This window comes from Triturus cristatus, chromosome 8 (assembly GCF_964204655.1).
Source record: "Triturus cristatus chromosome 8, aTriCri1.1, whole genome shotgun sequence".
In the NCBI taxonomy this organism is placed as follows: domain Eukaryota; kingdom Metazoa; phylum Chordata; class Amphibia; order Caudata; family Salamandridae; genus Triturus; species Triturus cristatus.
Window position 1 is genome coordinate 56,383,927 of NC_140591.1, and position 20,093 is coordinate 56,404,019.

The following is a 20,093-nucleotide window of genomic DNA, read 5'->3' on the forward strand; positions in this document are numbered from 1 at the left end:
AATTCAACATAGAATTGTCTTTCTGTCCTCCTTCTAAATTTGCTTCCACCTCTCTTGCATTCAGCTTCGACTACAAATGTTTCCTATTTCATGCTTTTTTGTAAAGTAAACTCTTGTCTGCATCAGGTTCCACTTCTCCTTGAACACAGATTTCAGTATTCAGATGACATAGCTTACCTACTCAGCCCAAATACCTCTGTGTAATATGGTGCTAGTCCATTCAGAGTAAAAAAAAAAGCTACCTAACCTGGATCCGAAAAATGCTATTTACCTATTGCACCCGTTAACTGATGAATGATACAGGACATCTTAAAACATAGCTCTAGCATGAGGTTGAGCATCTATTTTCTTGGGAAGTTTAAAAGAAAGGATGAAGACCCAAACTACCAGCAGGCCAAAATAGCTCAGTTGGGAGAGCGTTAGACTGAAGATCTAAAGGTCCCTGGTTCAATCCCGGGTTTCGGCACAATTTCAACTTCTGCTTTTCATGTCACAAAAGCTGTTTGGAGTTAAATCAACGCTCTTCTTTATCAAAACCTTTCATCAATCTGATCAACAACACAATCAATTCAACATATTATTTACTTTCTGTCTTCCTTTCAAACTTGCTTCCACCTCTCTTGTATTCAACTATGCCTCATTTATTTGCAACTTCTTGCTTTATTTTAAAGTAAAGCTTTGCCTGCATCAGCCTCCAATTCCCCTTATACAAAACTGTCAGTAGTCAGATGACATAGCTTGTACACCCTGGCCATATAGGTCTGTGTTTCAGAGTATAAGTCAATTCAGAGTTTAGAAAAAAAAATTCTACTTACCTTGTCCCCTAAAAAGGATATTCACTCATCAGACCAAGTTACCTGCTGAATGATACTGGACACTTTAACACATAACTATAAACGAAAATAGAATGACCAGGTTCTGTATGTATCGTCTACAATTATTAATAATACATCAGGAGGCCACAAGGACTTGTTGGCTGAAATATCTCAGTTGGGAGATCGTTAGACTGAAGAGCTTAAGGTACCTGATTCAATCCTGACTTTCAGCACAGTGAGAGGGGATCCTACATTCTTGCAAAATATTTCTTGAAATCAGCTCTAGTTTTTTTTTCTTTATTTCTCAAAATATTTTATCAACTGATCAACAACATGATAACTTCAAAAAAAAGTTGTCTTTCTGTCCTCCTTCTAAACTTGCTTCCACCTCTCTTGCCATCAGCTTTGATGACGAATTTATCCCATTTTATACTTTTTTCAAAGTAAACTCTTGTCTGCATCAGCTTTCACTTCTCCTTGAACAAAGTTGTCAGTATTGAGATGACATAGCTTACCTACTCAGGCGACATACGTCTGTGTAATACAGTGCTGGTCCACTCAGAGTTTTAAAAGAAAAACGACCTAACATTTATCCCAAAAACGCTACTCACCCATTTCACCAGTTAGCTGCTGAACAATGCAGGACACATTAAAACACAGCTCTAACCTCAGATTGAAAATCCAGGTTCTGCATCTCTGTTCTGGGATTGTTCAAAAAAAGAGGCTGAATACTAAAGCTGTTGGCAGGCCGAAATAGCTCAGTTGGGAGAGCGTTACACTGAAGATCTAAAGGTCCCTGGTTCGATCCCGGGTTTCGGCACATTTTGAACTTCTGCTTTGCATGCCACAAAGACTATTTTGAGTCAACTCATATTGACTTTGTTTATAATGATCAAAACCTTTTATCAAGATAATCGACAATACAATTAATTCAACATATTATTTACTTTCTGTCTTTCTTTCAAACTTGCTTCCACCTCTCTTGTATTCAACTTTGCCTCCTTTATTTCCCAATTCTTCCTCTAATTGAAAGTAAAGCTTTGCCTGCATCAGCCTCCAGTTCCCCTTATACAAAACTGTTAGTAGTCAGATGACCTAGCTTGCCGAACCTCGCCATATAGGTCTGTGTTTCTGAGTATAAGTCCATTCATAGTTTACAAACATCATCTAACTAACTTGGCTCCTAAAAAGGAAATTCACCCATCAGACCAATTTAGCTACTGAATAATACTGGACAATTTAACACATAACTGCACATGCAGATAGAGTGACCAGGTTCTGCATTTATCTTTAACAATTATAAAAAATACAACAGAAAGCCAAAAATGCCAGCTGGATGAAATAGCTCAGTTGGGAGAGCAGTAGACTGAAGATCTAAAGGTCCCTGGTTCAATCCTGGGTGTAGGCACATTTTGAACTTCTGCTTTGCATGCCACAAATGCTATTTGGAGTCAACTCATATTGACGTTGTTTATAATGATCAAAACCTTTTATCAAGCTGATCGATAAGACAACCATTTCAACATATTTTTTACATTCTGTCTTTCTGTCAAACTTGCTTCCACCTCTTTTGTATTCAACTTTACCTGCTTTATTTGCCAATTCTTCCTTTAATTGAAAGTAAAGCTTTGCCTGCATCAGCCTCGAGTTCCCCTTATACAAAACTGTTAGTAGTCAGATGACCTAGTTTGCCTACCCTCGCCATATAGGTCTGTGTGTCTGAGTATAAGTCCATTCATAGTTTACAAACATCTTCTAACTAACTTGGCTCCTAAAAAGGAAATTCACCCATCAGACCAATTTAGCTGCTGAATAATATTGGACAATTTAACACATAACTGCACATGCAGATAGAATGACCAGGGTCTGCATTTATCTTTAACAATTATCAAAAATACAACAGAAAGCCAAAATGGCCAGCTGGATGAAATAGCTCAGTTGGGAGAGTGTTAGATTGAAAATCTAAAAGTCCCTTGTTCAATGCTGGGTTTCGGAAAAGTCTGAGAGGTTTCTTGCTTCTCACAAAATATTTCTTGGTATCAGCTCAAGTTTTTCTTTCTTTATTTATCAAAATATTTGATCAACTGATCGACAACATGATCAATTCAACATAGAATTGTCTTTCTGTCCTCCTTCTAAATTTGCTTCCACCTCTCTTGCATTCAGCTTCGACTACAAATATTTCCTATTTCATGCTTTTTTGTAAAGTAAACTCTTGTCTGCATCAGCTTCCACTTCTCCTTGAACACAGATTTCAGTATTCAGATGACATAGCTTACCTACTCAGGCCAAATACCTCTGTGTAATATGGTGCTAGTCCATTCAGAGTAAAAAAAAAAGCTACCTAACCTGGATCCGAAAAATGCTATTTACCTATTGCACCCGTTAACTGATGAATGATACAGGACATCTTAAAACATAGCTCTAGCATGAGGTTGAGCATCTATTTTCTTGGGAAGTTTAAAAGAAAGGATGAAGACCCAAACTACAAGCAGGCCGAAATAGCTCAGTTGGGAGAGCGTTAGACTGAAGATCTAAAGGTCCCTGGTTCAATCCTGGGTTTCGGCACAATTTCAACTTCTGCTTTTCATGTCACAAAAGCTGTTTGGAGTTAAATCAACGCTCTTCTTTATCAAAACCTTTCATCAATATGATCAACAACACAATCAATTCAACATATTACTTACTTTCTGTCTTCCTTTCAAACTTGCTTCCACCTCTCTTGTATTCAACTATGCCTCATTTATTTGCAACTTCTTGCTTTATTTTAAAGTAAAGCTTTGCCTGCATCAGCCTCCAATTCCCCTTATACAAAACTGTCAGTAGTCAGATGACATAGCTTGTACACCCTGGCCATATAGGTCTGTGTTTCAGAGTATAAGTCAATTCAGAGTTTAGAAAAAAAAAATCTACTTACCTTGTCCCCTAAAAAGGATATTCACTCATCAGACCAAGTTACCTGCTGAATGATCCTGGACACTTTAACACATAACTATAAACGAAAATAGAATGACCAGGTTCTGTATGTATCGTCTACAATTATTAATAATACATCAGGAGGCCACAGGGACTTGTTGGCTGAAATATCTCAGTTGGGAGATCGTTAGACTGAAGAGCTTAAGGTACCTAATTCAATCCTGACTTTCAGCACAGTGCGAGGGGATCCTACATTCTTGCAAAATATTTCTTGAAATCAGCTCTAGTTTTTTTTTCTTTATTTCTCAAAATATTTTATCAACTGATCAACAACATGATAACTTCAACAAAAAGTTGTCTTTCTGTCCTCCTTCTAAACTTGCTTCCACCTCTCTTGCCATCAGCTTTGATGACGAATTTATCCCATTTTATACTTTTTTCAAAGTAAACTCTTGTCTGCATCAGCTTTCACTTCTCCTTGAACAAAGTTGTCAGTATTGAGATGACATAGCTTACCTACTCAGGCGACATACGTCTGTGTAATACAGTGCTGGTCCACTCAGAGTTTTAAAAGAAAAACGACCTAACATTTATCCCAAAAACGCTACTCACCCATTTCACCAGTTAGCTGCTGAACAATGCAGGACACATTAAAACACAGCTCTAACCTCAGATTGAAAATCCAGGTTCTGCATCTCTGTTCTGGGATTGTTCAAAAAAAGAGGCTGAATACTATAGCTGCTGGCAGGCTGAAATAGCTCAGTTGGGAGAGCGTTAGACTGAAGATCTAAAGGTCCCTGGTTCGATCCCGGGTTTCGGCACATTTTGAACTTCTGCTTTGCATGCCACAAAGACTATTTTGAGTCAACTCATATTGACTTTGTTTATAATGATCAAAACCTTTTATCAAGATAATCGACAATACAATTAATTCAACATATTATTTACTTTCTGTCTTTCTTTCAAACTTGCTTCCACCTCCCTTGTATTCAACTTTGCCTCCTTTATTTCCCAATTCTTCCTTTAATTGAAAGTAAAGCTTTGCCTGCATCAGCCTCCAGTTCCCCTTATACAAAACTGTTAGTAGTCAGATGACCTAGCTTGCCGACCCTCGCCAGATAGGTCTGTGTTTCTGAGTATAAGTCCATTCATAGTTTACAAACATCATCTAACTAACTTGGCTCCTAAAAAGGAAATTCACCCATCAGACCAATTTAGCTACTGAATAATACTGGACAATTCAACACATAACTGCACATGCAGATAGAGTGACCAGGTTCTGCATTTATCTTTAACAATTATAAAAAATACAACAGAAAGCCAAAATTGCCAGCTGGATGAAATAGCTCAGTTGGGAGAGCAGTAGACTGAAGATCTAAAGGTCCCTGGTTCAATCCCGGGTTTAGGCACATTTTGAACTTCTGCTTTGCATGCCACAAATGCTATTTGGAGTCAACTCATATTGACGTTGTTTATAATGATCAAAACCTTTTATCAAGCTGATCGATAAGACAACCATTTCAACATATTTTTTACATTCTGTCTTTCTGTCAAACTTGCTTCCACCTCTCTTGTATTCAACTTTACCTGCTTTATTTGCCAATTCTTCCTTTAATTGAAAGTAAAGCTTTGCCTGCATCAGCCTCGAGTTCCCCTTATACAAAACTGTTAGTAGTCAGATGACCTAGTTTGCCTACCCTCGCCATATAGGTCTGTGTGTCTGAGTATAAGTCTATTCATAGTTTACAAACATCTTCTAACTAACTTGGCTCCTAAAAAGGAAATTCACCCATTAGACCAATTTAGCTGCTGAATAATATTGGACAATTTAACACATAACTGCACATGCAGATAGAATGACCAGGGTCTGCATTTATCTTTAAAAATTATCAAAAATACAACAGAAAGCCAAAATGGCCAGCTGGATGAAATAGCTCAGTTGGGAGAGTGTTAGATTGAAAATCTAAAAGTCCCTTGTTCAATGCTGGGTTTCGGAAAAGTCTGAGAGGTTTCTTGCTTCTCACAAAATATTTCTTGGTATCAGCTCAAGTTTTTCTTTCTTTATTTATCAAAATATTTGATCAACTGATCGACAACATGATCAATTCAACATAGAATTGTCTTTCTGTCCTCCTTCTAAATTTGCTTCCACCTCTCTTGCATTCAGCTTCGACTACAAATGTTTCCTATTTCATTCTTTTTTGTAAAGTAAACTCTTGTCTGCATCAGCTTCCACTTCACCTTGAACACAGATTTCAGTATTCAGATGACATAGCTTACCTACTCAGGCCAAATACCTCTGTGTAATATGGTGCTAGTCCATTCAGAGTAAAAAAAAAAGCTACCTAACCTGGATCCGAAAAATGCTATTTACCTATTGCACCCGTTAACTGATGAATGATACAGGACATCTTAAAACATAGCTCTAGCATGAGGTTGAGCATCTATTTTCTTGGGAAGTTTAAAAGAAAGGATGAAGACCCAAACTACCAGCAGGCCGAAATAGCTCAGTTGGGAGAGCGTTAGACTGAAGATCTAAAGGTCCCTGGTTCAATCCCGGGTTTCGGCACAATTTCAACTTCTGCTTTTCATGTCACAAAAGCTGTTTGGAGTTAAATCAACGCTCTTCTTTATCAAAACCTTTCATCAATCTGATCAACAACACAATCAATTCAACATATTATTTACTTTCTGTCTTCCTTTCAAACTTGCTTCCACCTCTCTTGTATTCAACTATGCCTCATTTATTTGCAACTTCTTGCTTTATTTTAAAGTAAAGCTTTGCCTGCATCAGCCTCCAATTCCCCTTATACAAAACTGTCAGTAGTCAGATGACATAGCTTGTACACCCTGGCCATATAGGTCTGTGTTTCAGAGTATAAGTCAATTCAGAGTTTAGAAAAACAAATTCTACTTACCTTGTCCCCTTGTGGTAAATAATTTTCCTTTACCTGGACTGAATTTGATACAGAAACATAATAAAATAGCTCAGTAAAATGAGAGGCAGAATCCGTGGTATTAGAGGTTCGGAATGGGCTTTATTCCAATAAGCGATTATAATCGGTTGCTCCAAGTTCCATCACCACGGGGGTTCAGGAAGTGAAGTACATACTTTATTGACATGAAGTAACCTTTATAGTACATACATTACAATGAAGCGAATGCAATAGGCGTAACAATTGATAAGGAAAATGACGATTTGTCTGCGTAACCAAAAATGGGTGGAACAAGGAGTAAAAAGGAACATAATTGGTTATGATGTCACCTATAGGTGGATCTATAAGATAATACTTGGCATAGATGCGCGCGCAGCAGTATGACGTGTGATTGACGTGCAACTAGGGGGTGAAGGGGACTTGACATTTAGCTCTACATGTGGAGACAAGAAGTCTGGGGGGTCAAGTCAACCTAGTCCCAAATCATATCTAACATCCTATGTTTAAAGAACTATGTTATCCATAAAAGAAGGACTCTCGGACAGAATCTGTTCTATACTGACTGTGTGTGCGTGTACAAGCGTCTAAGTGTCTACACTAAATGCGAGGGGGTAGAAATATTCCATGGTAACAGGACTATGAATTACTTGCATGAGGACAGAGAAGCCGGGCCTTTTGCTTGGTAACTGGAAGAATGTTTACTTAAACTACTAGGCAGGAATGCATCGGCTGAGGGGGAAGCAGATAATTCGAAGGTGAAATACAGTTCTTGGCAGAGAATAGGCTGATGTCAGGCTTCGTGAGCTGCGCAGAGAATGAGACAAAGTTCATGGTCACAGATGCAGGCTCAGACTGGAGCTTTCAGAGGCAGAAAGCAAGAAGAGTTTGATGACAGAATCTGGGCCTACTTGCCTGGACTGTAAAATGGCATAAGTGAACCATATAAAGCCGGTGGCCTTTCGTACTTAGGAATGGAATATCCGGCCTATTCATGGTGGATCTGACAGAGGACATGTTGACGGTGGACGCACATGTATTTGCGTCTTCATAACTGGAACTGGAGGGAACATACATGTACTTGTGACATGCACATAGAACCGTTGGGGTCCAAGATAGGGGACATAACTGACCAGAAAAATCCATATTTCCACATTCCCTCCTTGTCCCCTACTTGCCCGTTAAGAGATATCAATCTTCATTAATCCATTGATCTGTTAATATAACATCATTTGTTCTTCTTTCTTCTTCCGGGACGAACGAAATCTTGGTGGTGGAATACACGATGTGGCACACAGACCACAGATCGCTGGTCCACATTGTAGACATAGACAGCAACTGAATAGTATGAGAAGGCCAATACCTAGGAAGGATAGAACTCTCCATCCCCAGGCTGATATCACACTCCAAAACCAACTGGACCAAGTCCAAGTGCCTGGGTTCTGGTGTATCTGGATTACAATCTTATGAAGGCGAGTTATTGCTTTATATACTGATGGCGAATTTTCTGGTATGAATACGCAGCAGCTTGATCCGATGACCCTACAAGCTCCGCCCCTATCAGCCAGGATGACGTCAAGGACAAGACGATTTTGAAGCACAACAATCCGCATAGCAGACTGCTCTTCTGTTAAATTGCCTAGGGCGGAAATAGTTTCATTCACTACTGCTTCAAGGGTTCTAGTTAATCTACGTATCAGTTTACTATTAGTAACAGTACCTATATAGGGAAAGATGCCTTTATTGAAATCTGTGTATTTTTCCCATGCTGTTTCAGTTTAATCGACAATTGGGAGATCTCTCCGCTCTCTGTTGTGTACTAAATGAATATTTCTGTAATAATCAGGAGGAGCTAGGAAAACAGGTGGCAAAAGGAATGCAATGTAGCAGGTACCATCCCAGTCTAGAGGCAAACGCATATATGCAGTCTGACCACATATAAAGTAGGAGTGGTGATAAGCTCTAAATGAAGACTTGCCTTGATCACTGAATTCTACTATAGTAGTGCATTTACTATGGCCCATATGTATGGAACCAACCTTTCTTACACATAATTCCCCTTTTGCTGGGAATACTGACATGGTGGGTAAGACTAGTTCAACTTCGGATATGACATTTAGAATCATGGGATTAGGTGTAAAATTACCTAATCCATATACTTCATTTTCTAGATCAGTTCCTGTTCTTTTGGGGCGACCCTCCTTGTCAGGGTAGCAGACCTTGAGTAAAACTAGGTTCAGATTTCCCCATACCCATTGATCTTGGTAAACAGCTGTGTCTGAATCTATGGAATTGATTAAACTAAACCATGCTCCACAGGAGCCGTTATGTGTAAATGGGTGTGGAAAGAATGGCAGGACTCCTTCATAATTCTGATAGGGAGGGAGCCGACCACACACCCAACAATTGGTGGCATTACTAGTCTGATGGGAATGATGTAACATACTAATGAAAGTGTTATTGCGCAGCGCAAGTCTATAAGACAATTCATGCGGAGGTAAGTCACTAAAAGAATGTTCAGCAGTAACATTATAAACATGTCTAGAAATAGGGTAATATATGTGCAACAGTATGCTTGCAGTAATTATTAAAAGACTCAAGAAAAACAAGATTATTAATGTCACTATGCAATGGCTACGCAGTGATTTACAATACGCCTGTCGTTTCATCATTTTTCGCGACTGTCCATGATTCAGGTCTAGAGGATACATGTCAGAGACAGATTCAACCGCTTCACCTAGGAGAGGACTTAAACAATCAAATCGTCTGACGTTCTAGGCCTCAATTTAACTTTATAGAGTTCATTTTCAGTTTTTTCAACCAAAGGAAGTTTTGAATCAGTCTGTGAGGGAGTGCAGGGCACAATGTCTATATCCGAGGATTTGTCCATGAAATTTCTTGATATGACTTGAATGAATCCAGCCCTTGCGGCCCTCGATCTTCACGGCTGTTCTTGTGGTCAGCAGAACCAACTTGGGTGTCTTCCACCTGGGCTCCAGCTGAGTCTTTCGGTCGAAATTTCTCACAAATACGATATCACCCGGAACTACGTCATGGGGTTTCACCTCAGTGTTGTCGGGAAAGGCTGCAGCTATCTGTGAACGACAAGATTGTAGTGCAGACATCAAGGAAGCCAAGTAATCTGTCAGCATATTACAGTCAACATCAGTTATTTTGCGTGGTATGGGCGTCCCCCATATATTTGGTGGTCTGCCGAAGATCACCTCATACGGGGATAGCCCTGTTCGAGAGTGTGCTACCATTCTCATGTAAAAGAGTGCAACTGGTAACGCTACTACCCAGTCGACACCTTTCTCTCTGCATATTTTGGACAATCTGATTTTCAGTATCTGGTTATGTCTTTCTACGAGACCTGCTGCCTCGGGGTGTCGGACACAGTGGAATTTCCACTGATATCCTAACAGAAGTGAAACATGTTTCATTAATTCGGATGAGAACGGCTGGCCGTTATCTGAGTAGACAACACGTGGTAAACCGTATCGTGGGAAGAATTCTCGAACCAACTGTTTGGCAGTAGTCGGGGCAGTGTAATCTGAAACCGGGTATGCCTCCGTCCAACGGGACAGAGCGCAGACAACTACGAGAACGTATTTGAATCCTCGACATCGTTCCATCTGGATATAATCCATCTGGAGCACTTCAAAAGGGTGATCAGGAGGATGAAATCCACCCTGTTCTACGGGAACGCTTTTACCTGGGTTAAACTGACAACAGATCATACAGGTACGGACTTTTTGTTTTGCTGCTGCTCGTAAATGTTTATTGAACCAAATGTGTTGAATGCTGTCTAGCATAGCTTTTTCTCCGAGATGTGCTGGACTATGTGTAGTGTTAATTATAACTTGGACCATTGAATCAGGAAGGAACCATACAGACTTTTCCTTCATCATCCATCCTTGGTCCGTTTGGATCCCTCCTAATTCAGTCCATTTCTTTATTTCGTCTTGTGTAGCATGTGTCTGTATGTCAATTACGTCAAGAGTAGGATCTTTAACTGTCATACAATGTGTCGGCATCGGGACTATTGTCTTTGTCATGTCGGGGGTTTGAGTTTGAGCAGTCTGTTTAGCTGTTCTGTCGGCTAGATCATTGCCTTGGGAAATGATATCAGTAACCTTCGTATGAGCCTTACATTTCATAATTGATATTGCAGTGGGTCGATGTATTGCATCTAATAAAGCATGAATGAGGGGTCCGTGCTGAATGTGGGCACCGTGGGAAGTTAAATAACCTCTCTCTCGCCACAGCACGCCGAAGTCATGTACAACTCCGAATGCATAACGTGAATCAGTGTATATGTTGACTTTTTTATTCGTGGCTTGAATACAGGCTTGTGTCAGAGCGATGAGCTCTGCGGCTTGAGCTGACAAAGTATTTATACGATTAGTTTCAATGACTTCAGTATCTGTTGTGACTGCGTAAGCGGCCACTAACTCTCCTGTACTTGTTCTCATACATGAACCATCTACATACAACGTCAGGTCTGGATCTGACAATGGGACATCGGTTAAGTCTTGTCTGGGTTTCGTCGTTATAGTAATAACTTCAATACAGTCATGAGCTAGTGGGTCTGTTCCGGTTACTGGCAAAAGTGTGGCAGGATTCAATGTGTTACAGCGTCTGATTTCTATGTGTGGCTGAAACAATGTAAGTTCGTACCCTGTAAGTCGCGCTATAGTCAAGTGTTGTGTTTGCGTTTTATTTACAAGAACCTCTACTGCGTGTGGTACTTGAACTGTCAATGGATGTCCTAACACTATGGCATCGCTTTGTCTGATTGCTAAAGCTGTCGCTGCTACTGATTTCAGGCATGCAGGCAAAGCCTGAGCTACGGGATCTAATGTACTAGAAAAATAAGCACATGGTTTGTGTGCTCCTGCTTGTTCCTGTGTGAGTACTGACAAGGCAGTACCTTCGCGTTCTGTAACAAAAAGTGTAAACTGTTTTCTGTAACATGGCGTTGCTAAAACAGGTGCTTGACATAAAGCTTTCTTTAGGCTTTCAAAAGCTTGTGTATGTTCCTGAGTCCAAGGGAGAACAGTCGATGTGGCTGCCTCCTGTGTTGTCAACTGAATGAGTGGTTTTGCTAGAAATGCGTACTGAGGGATCCACTGTCTACAGTATGAAGTGAGGCCTATGAAAGCCCGTACTTCCTTTTGTGTCTTGGGCATTGGCATGTTAGCTATTAACTGAATGCGGTCGGGTGTAAGCTGCCTTCCCTCCTTGGACAGCGAGTGTCCAAGATAAACAACTCGCTGGACACAGAATTGCAGCTTAGAAGGGGACACCTTGTGCCCCTTTTCGGCTAGAAATTTTAAAACTGTCAGTGATGCTTTTTCACATTCTGGTTCGCTTCTTGCGGTGATCAGCAAATCATCGACGTATTGGAGCAGAGCAGTGTTAACTGGCATGTGGATACTATCTAGTTCTCGTTTCAGTGCTTGGCTATAGATGCTGGGGCTTTCTGTAAATCCTTGAGGTGCGCGTGAGAATTTAAAGCTACGTCCATTTAAACTAAATCCGAACAAATATTGGCTTTCCGGATCTATTGGGACGCTGAAAAAAGCATTCTTGAGATCAATTACAGTAAAGAATGTTGCTTCGGAATCAATGGCTGTCAGTAATGACGAGATATCTGGGACCACAGGGAATTGTGGCACAATGCATTTGTTTAACTCGCGCAGATCAATAACCAATCGATAGACTGGCGGGGCCTTTGGATCTGTTCGTTTAAGAATCGGAATTATCGGTGAATTACATACATTGGAGTCTGTTTCCACAACTACTCCTTGGGCAATGAGCTCGTCAATGATTTGCAGTAAAGCCACTACAGCATCTGGTGGTAACTTGTATTGTCGCATTCGTGGTAGTACCACTCCTGCCCTTAACGTGACTCTATATGGTGTAATATTCATGCAACCAACATCAGTAGGGCCTTGTGCCCATAGACGTGTAGGTAAAGTTTGCAGTCGGGGATCCATGTCTCTAGACACATAGTGACCTTTAAAATCACGTAAAAACAACCTTACTCCTTCCGGAGAACAACATATTATGGCTCCTAGAGCTTTCAACGTTTTTATTCCTAGCAAGTTTTCTGGACATGATTTAGTAAGCAATAAATCTGTAGTTCGGGTCAGAGGTCCTATCGTAAGTGGAAGTGGCTGTGATACTTCATTAACAATAGGTTTTCCTGAAAAACCAAGGGAAATATTCTGTGAGCCTGAGAGGGGTGCCCCTGGAACTTCACTACGTTTTATGGTCGTTCGACTTGCCCCTGTATCGAGTAGAAATTTTCTATCTTGGCCTAATAATTCACTATGTACATAAGGTCCTTCTTGATCTACTGGGATTTCAATAAGGGGTAAGTCAACTTCCCTCTCTAGGCTAGTTCATGCGTAACGCTGATACTCAGGATATTCATACTGTGCGGTCTGATACATTTGTCGTGTTGTTGTCTGTGTGGCAGCAACAGGCAACGGTGGTGCAGCTGGCACAAACTGTACTGGCTGTTGTGCGGCTGGCATGGCCTGGGCATGCTGCAGAGCTCCTTGTTCATTCTGATCTTGTCTAAGTGGCCGTGATCTTTCTTGTGTTTTACCTATGCTGATATTATGTTTTAAAACTGGACAATCGTGTACGTAATGACCTGGCTTTTTACAATAATTGCATGTCCCTTTTACAGGTCCTGCTGAATCGGAATGTGTCATACCCTTTTTATGTCCTTCAGCTGGAACTGTCTGGGAAACTAACATTTTCATTTTCGTGTCTTTCATGCGTCTGTGTTCATGTTCTTGTTCCTCTCTAATTCTATTATGATGGTACTGTAACATTTGTAACATTTGTGATGGAGTGTTACCTTGCCAGGTACTCTCGAATTTTAATACTCTATTCTTTACTGGGGGCAGGGCATTTTCTACTAATTTTGTTACAAACAGATGTGGGTATGATTCGCTACTTGCTTTTATGCCACTATTTATACCAAAACATTTTTCAAATCGGGCATAGTAATCACTAGTGTCTTCATCTTGCTTCTGTTTACAGGCTGAAATTGTACCCCAATCTTCCTTTTTCGTAGTTAATAAACGTGGCAGTACCTGTACTAATAAACCTGGTAATGCCTTAGTTTTATCCCCAAGTCCTGCTCCTGCAGTTCGGGCCTTTTCTTCTGCTTCTAACACTGACCATTCTATCTTTTGGTCTCCTACCTCCCACTCTTTTTCCTTGAGTTTCTCATAAATACCAGCAGGCATCAATACCTTTAATATTGTCATAATGTCGGGATAGGTATACTCTCCCATGAGTAACATGTCCTTAATTTCTCGGTGAAAACCCGCTGGATCTTTGTCATGACTGGGTACCACTTTTTTCATTTGTAACAATTCTATTTTTGATATGGGCGTATATACAAATACGCGCTTAAACTCGTTGTCCTCGCCTTTTATTGGGTGTACTTCTCGTAAGGGATTCTGTCTATCCATGTGGTACGTGGTTCTTTCCTTGACGGGTAATGAGACACGGTCTGAACATACAAAAAGAATATACTGCTTTCTTGATTCTAGAATTTCTTTAATTAATTTAGTACCTGAACCTCTCCATTTATTCATAAGCAATTCGGTCAATATGTCAGGTAAGGGACCAGGGTCCGAATGCTGACTCCGATATAGTATAATGAGTTGTTGAATCATATAAATCCCAGCTAACCTCTGTTCGTCTGGGGTGAGATTCAAAAATGTGCGTGCTACTGTATCATCACTATATTTTCCGGGACTGTCCACCCAATGGACAGCTGCCCTGGCTAAATCTTGTTCATCCATAGAATCGAGAAAATGATAACCCCTTCGTTCTTGGAGTAGTTTGTCGGCGGTTTGGAACGAATGCTCGTTAGACCTTATATTAAATATAGGTATTTGGAAATTCCTGTTATTATCTGGACATATCGGACGTATCGAGTCAGTAAGACATCTATTACTATTACAAGATCTTCCTCTACCTACATAGGCTATGGTGTCCGACTGTCCTGTGGGCAGTCCTGACCCTTCTTCCTCGCTTTGTTCGAACTCGTCTACCTCTAATCTCTCTTCGTGTAGGCGTTCTATTTCTTTACGGATCTTTCGGCACATGGCTATTATACAATTCTGTTTATCATGTCTCCCTTCTGAGATATTCTGACTCCATCTTGTAAGAATTTGCATTGCTTCCGGGTCTACCCCCGGTCGGTCTTGATTTCTGATCACACAGTTTATGAGGAAACGTAACAGTTCCCCCTGTATCTCTACTTTCTGGTATTCCATAGCTCTGTTAATACATTCTGGATCTCGCCCTGTTTGGACAAAATGATATATTTTATCTAGATGCGCAGTCATTCCTGGTAACTTTCCTAAATACACTGCGGCTCGTCTGATACGCAATGATGCCAGGGTCATTTCGTCCTCTTTACCGGGCACAGGGTCATATCTGCAATCTATAAGAAGTTCCTTCAGTGTACGGGCACTTATGAGTTTCGGTGTACGTGAATGTGCTGACTCTTGAAAAGTAAGTTTATTTATTCTGGGTGGCGTAGAAAAAATGTTGCTAGCACCTCCCGTAGCCCCATCTGGGGTGTCGGGCGTGAAAGGATTCGTCGAACGTGACACAGCAACTATAGGTGTGGACACAGCTATAGAAGTAGCTGTAGGAGCGGATGCAGAAACAGATGTGCTTGCCGGAACTTGTGACTCGATTTGTTGCTGTAGGGATACGGGCACTGGATCTTGGCGTTGAACCTCCCTGATATGCGGTCTATGTGGGGCGGAATTTGCATACTCGGGAGCTGCGTCATCTAAATATGAGGAAAGAAAAACATCTTCTGCGGTTCTAGGATGCCCCTTAGGATGTACCTTTATTGGGAACAATGGGGGTGGCAAGTCTTTCGGTATTTCTGGAGTAGCCTTAGGTAATCCTTCGGCCAGAAGGGGATACATACCATTCATAAGGGCATTTCTTTGCCTATCTACTTGTTCTGATTTCACTCGGATACCTTCCTCAATTAATAGATTTTCTCGAACTTTATTTGAACTTTCTTTATTCTTTTCTTCCTGTCTACGTGCTTTTTCTGTGCGTCTATGAGATTCTTTACGCCATAACTCAACGGCGTCTTTCTGTGACTGTCTGACCTTCCTTTTCCATAACTCTTCCTCAACTTTCATGATGCACTCTGCATCCCAGGTTCCCGCTGTGGGCCACCTCTGACTTTCTGGTAATCCCTTGGTGTAGTCTACCCATAAATCAAGAAATAATATAGCGTCTAAGCCATGTTTGTGATACATAAAGTGCCCTGGAGTGTCCCTAGGAGGAATAGGAACGGCTTCTTCGAGAACCCCTTTTCTAGTAGTGATCTGTCTTAATTTCGAAAAGAGCGGCATATTGAGAACTGACCTTATACTTGATTTTGACCAACTGACCTGATACTTGATTTTGAACAGACTTAATACAATAAACACGATAATGAACAGTCATTCATACCACAATATGCAGGACGTTTTTAAACACATTAAACATTAAACATTAAACCTTTAACTGAAACAACAATGATGATCGTCTGCCTAACTAATCACCAAGCTTAATTCTTGACAATAACTAGATACTTCGGAATACTTGATATACTGCTAAACAGTACAGATACACTGCTAAAACAGTGCAGACCGGATTTGTGTACCCAAACCCGTCTTGACCGGCACAACCTATGTGCACGTCAGAAATGCCTCCCCAGTAATGGTACTCACCGGGTAGCTTCGGAAACGGAAGGCCTCGGTAACTTGAACTTGAACCGGACTGGACTCGACTCGTCGGACACTGGACTTGACTTCGAACAGGTGGGTCTCTGTATACCTCGGATCTTGCTCTCTCAGCTAGGCTCTGGTCGGGATACTTCGCACTTCTCACCGCCTCGTCTGGGTGTTGATCGCAGCCTCAGTCGCCCCCGCTTGACCGGAGGGAGATACAGGAAATCCTGCTGGTACGCGTTATTGTCCGTCCAGCTATGGCAGGAGACCGGGCCTGCAACTCACCGCCGGCGCGTGAGATGAGAAAGTGTCCCTATTCGGGCGCCATTCATGTGGTAAATAATTTTCCTTTACCTGGACTGAATTTGATACAGAAACATAATAAAATAGCTCAGTAAAATGAGAGGCAGAATCCGTGGTATTAGAGGTTCGGAATGGGCTTTATTCCAATAAGCGATTATAATCGGTTGCTCCAAGTTCCATCACCACGGGGGTTCAGGAAGTGAAGTACATACTTTATTGACATGAAGTAACCTTTATAGTACATACATTACAATGAAGCGAATGCAATAGGCGTAACAATTGATAAGGAAAATGACGATTTGTCTGCGTAACCAAAAATGGGTGGAACAAGGAGTAAAAAGGAACATAATTGGTTATGATGTCACCTATAGGTGGATCTATAAGATAATACTTGGCATAGATGCGCGCGCAGCAGTATGACGTGTGATTGACGTGCAACTAGGGGGTGAAGGGGACTTGACATTTAGCTCTACATGTGGAGACAAGAAGTCTGGGGGGTCAAGTCAACCTAGTCCCAAATCATATCTAACATCCTATGTTTAAAGAACTATGTTATCCATAAAAGAAGGACTCTCGGACAGAATCTGTTCTATACTGACTGTGTGTGCGTGTACAAGCGTCTAAGTGTCTACACTAAATGCGAGGGGGTAGAAATATTCCATGGTAACAGGACTATGAATTACTTGCATGAGGACAGAGAAGCCGGGCCTTTTGCTTGGTAACTGGAAGAATGTTTACTTAAACTACTAGGCAGGAATGCATCGGCTGAGGGGGAAGCAGATAATTCGAAGGTGAAATACAGTTCTTGGCAGAGAATAGGCTGATGTCAGGCTTCGTGAGCTGCGCAGAGAATGAGACAAAGTTCATGGTCACAGATGCAGGCTCAGACTGGAGCTTTCAGAGGCAGAAAGCAAGAAGAGTTTGATGACAGAATCTGGGCCTACTTGCCTGGACTGTAAAATGGCATAAGTGAACCATATAAAGCCGGTGGCCTTTCGTACTTAGGAATGGAATATCCGGCCTATTCATGGTGGATCTGACAGAGGACATGTTGACGGTGGACGCACATGTATTTGCGTCTTCATAACTGGAACTGGAGGGAACATACATGTACTTGTGACATGCACATAGAACCGTTGGGGTCCAAGATAGGGGACATAACTGACCAGAAAAATCCATATTTCCACACCCTAAAAAGGATATTCACTCATCAGACCAAGTTACCTGCTGAATGATACTGGACACTTTAACACATAACTATAAACAAAAATAGAATGACCAGGTTCTGTATGTATCGTCTACAATTATTAATAATACATCAGGAGGCCACAGGGACTTGTTGGCTGAAATATCTCAGTTGGGAGATCGTTAGACTGAAGAGCTTAAGGTACCTGATTCAATCCTGACTTTCAGCACAGTGCGAGGGGATCCTACATTCTTGCAAAATATTTCTTGAAATCAGCTCTAGTTTTTTTTTCTTTATTTCTCAAAATATTTTATCAACTGATCAACAACATGATAACTTCAACAAAAAGTTGTCTTTCTGTCCTCCTTCTAAACTTGCTTCCACCTCTCTTGCATTCAGCTTCGACTACAAATATTTCCTATTTCATGCTTTTTTGTAAAGTAAACTCTTGTCTGCATCAGCTTCCACTTCTCCTTGAACACAGATTTCAGTATTCAGATGACATAGCTTACCTACTCAGGCCAAATACCTCTGTGTAATATGGTGCTAGTCCATTCAGAGTAAAAAAAAAAGCTACCTAACCTGGATCCGAAAAATGCTATTTACCTATTGCACCCGTTAACTGATGAATGATACAGGACATCTTAAAACATAGCTCTAGCATGAGGTTGAGCATCTATTTTCTTGGGAAGTTTAAAAGAAAGGATGAAGACCCAAACTACCAGCAGGCCGAAATAGCTCAGTTGGGAGAGCGTTAGACTGAAGATCTAAAGGTCCCTGGTTCAATCCCGGGTTTCGGCACAATTTCAACTTCTGCTTTTCATGTCACAAAAGCTGTTTGGAGTTAAATCAACGCTCTTCTTTATCAAAACCTTTCATCAATCTGATCAACAACACAATCAATTCAACATATTATTTACTTTCTGTCTTCCTTTCAAACTTGCTTCCACCTCTCTTGTATTCAACTATGCCTCATTTATTTGCAACTTCTTGCTTTATTTTAAAGTAAAGCTTTGCCTGCATCAGCCTCCAATTCCCCTTATACAAAACTGTCAGTAGTCAGATGACATAGCTTGTACACCCTGGCCATATAGGTCTGTGTTTCAGAGTATAAGTCAATTCAGAGTTTAGACTTACCTTGTCCCCTAAAAAGGATATTCACTCATCAGACCAAGTTACCTGCTGAATGATCCTGGACACTTTAACACATAACTATAAACGAAAATAGAATGACCAGGTTCTGTATGTATCGTCTACAATTATTAATAATACATCAGGAGGCCACAGGGACTTGTTGGCTGAAATATCTCAGTTGGGAGATCGTTAGACTGAAGAGCTTAAGGTACCTGATTCAATCCTGACTTTCAGCACAGTGCGAGGGGATCCTACATTCTTGCAAAATATTTCTTGAAATCAGCTCTAGTTTTTTTTTCTTTATTTCTCAAAATATTTTATCAACTGATCAACAACATGATAACTTCAACAAAAAGTTGTCTTTCTGTCCTCCTTCTAAACTTGCTTCCACCTCTCTTGCCATCAGCTTTGATGACGAATTTATCCCATTTTATACTTTTTTCAAAGTAAACTCTTGTCTGCATCAGCTTTCACTTCTCCTTGAACAAAGTTGTCAGTATTGAGATGACATAGCTTACCTACTCAGGCGACATACGTCTGTGTAATACAGTGCTGGTCCACTCAGAGTTTTAAAAGAAAAACGACCTAACATTTATCCCAAAAACGCTACTCACCCATTTCACCAGTTAGCTGCTGAACAATGCAGGACACATTAAAACACAGCTCTAACCTCAGATTGAAAATCCAGGTTCTGCATCTCTGTTCTGGGATTGTTCAAAAAAAGAGGCTGAATACTATAGCTGCTGGCAGGCCGAAATAGCTCAGTTGGGAGAGCGTTAGACTGAAGATCTAAAGGTCCCTGGTTCGATCCCGGGTTTCGGCACATTTTGAACTTCTGCTTTGCATGCCACAAAGACTATTTTGAGTCAACTCATATTGACTTTGTTTATAATGATCAAAACCTTTTATCAAGATAATCGACAATACAATTAATTCAACATATTATTTACTTTCTGTCTTTCTTTCAAACTTGCTTCCACCTCTCTTGTATTCAACTTTGCCTCCTTTATTTCCCAATTCCTCC

At 40.8% G+C, this 20,093-nt stretch overlaps 5 non-coding genes across 5 annotated transcripts; all 5 read left to right on the plus strand.

Annotated features, from left to right (window-relative positions):
• Positions 1-393: 393 nt before the first annotated feature.
• TRNAF-GAA (transfer RNA phenylalanine (anticodon GAA)) lies at positions 394-466 on the plus strand. Its single transcript has one exon. It is a non-coding gene; the product is annotated as a tRNA-Phe (tRNA).
• A 4,013-nt stretch (positions 467-4,479) lies between these two features.
• On the plus strand, positions 4,480-4,552 carry TRNAF-GAA (transfer RNA phenylalanine (anticodon GAA)). Its single transcript has one exon. It is a non-coding gene; the product is annotated as a tRNA-Phe (tRNA).
• A 1,675-nt stretch (positions 4,553-6,227) lies between these two features.
• TRNAF-GAA (transfer RNA phenylalanine (anticodon GAA)) lies at positions 6,228-6,300 on the plus strand. Its single transcript has one exon. It is a non-coding gene; the product is annotated as a tRNA-Phe (tRNA).
• Positions 6,301-18,663: 12,363 nt separating this feature from the next.
• Positions 18,664-18,736, plus strand: TRNAF-GAA (transfer RNA phenylalanine (anticodon GAA)). Its single transcript has one exon. It is a non-coding gene; the product is annotated as a tRNA-Phe (tRNA).
• A 1,083-nt stretch (positions 18,737-19,819) lies between these two features.
• Positions 19,820-19,892, plus strand: TRNAF-GAA (transfer RNA phenylalanine (anticodon GAA)). The gene has a single exon. It is a non-coding gene; the product is annotated as a tRNA-Phe (tRNA).
• The last annotated feature ends 201 nt before the right edge of the window (positions 19,893-20,093 follow it).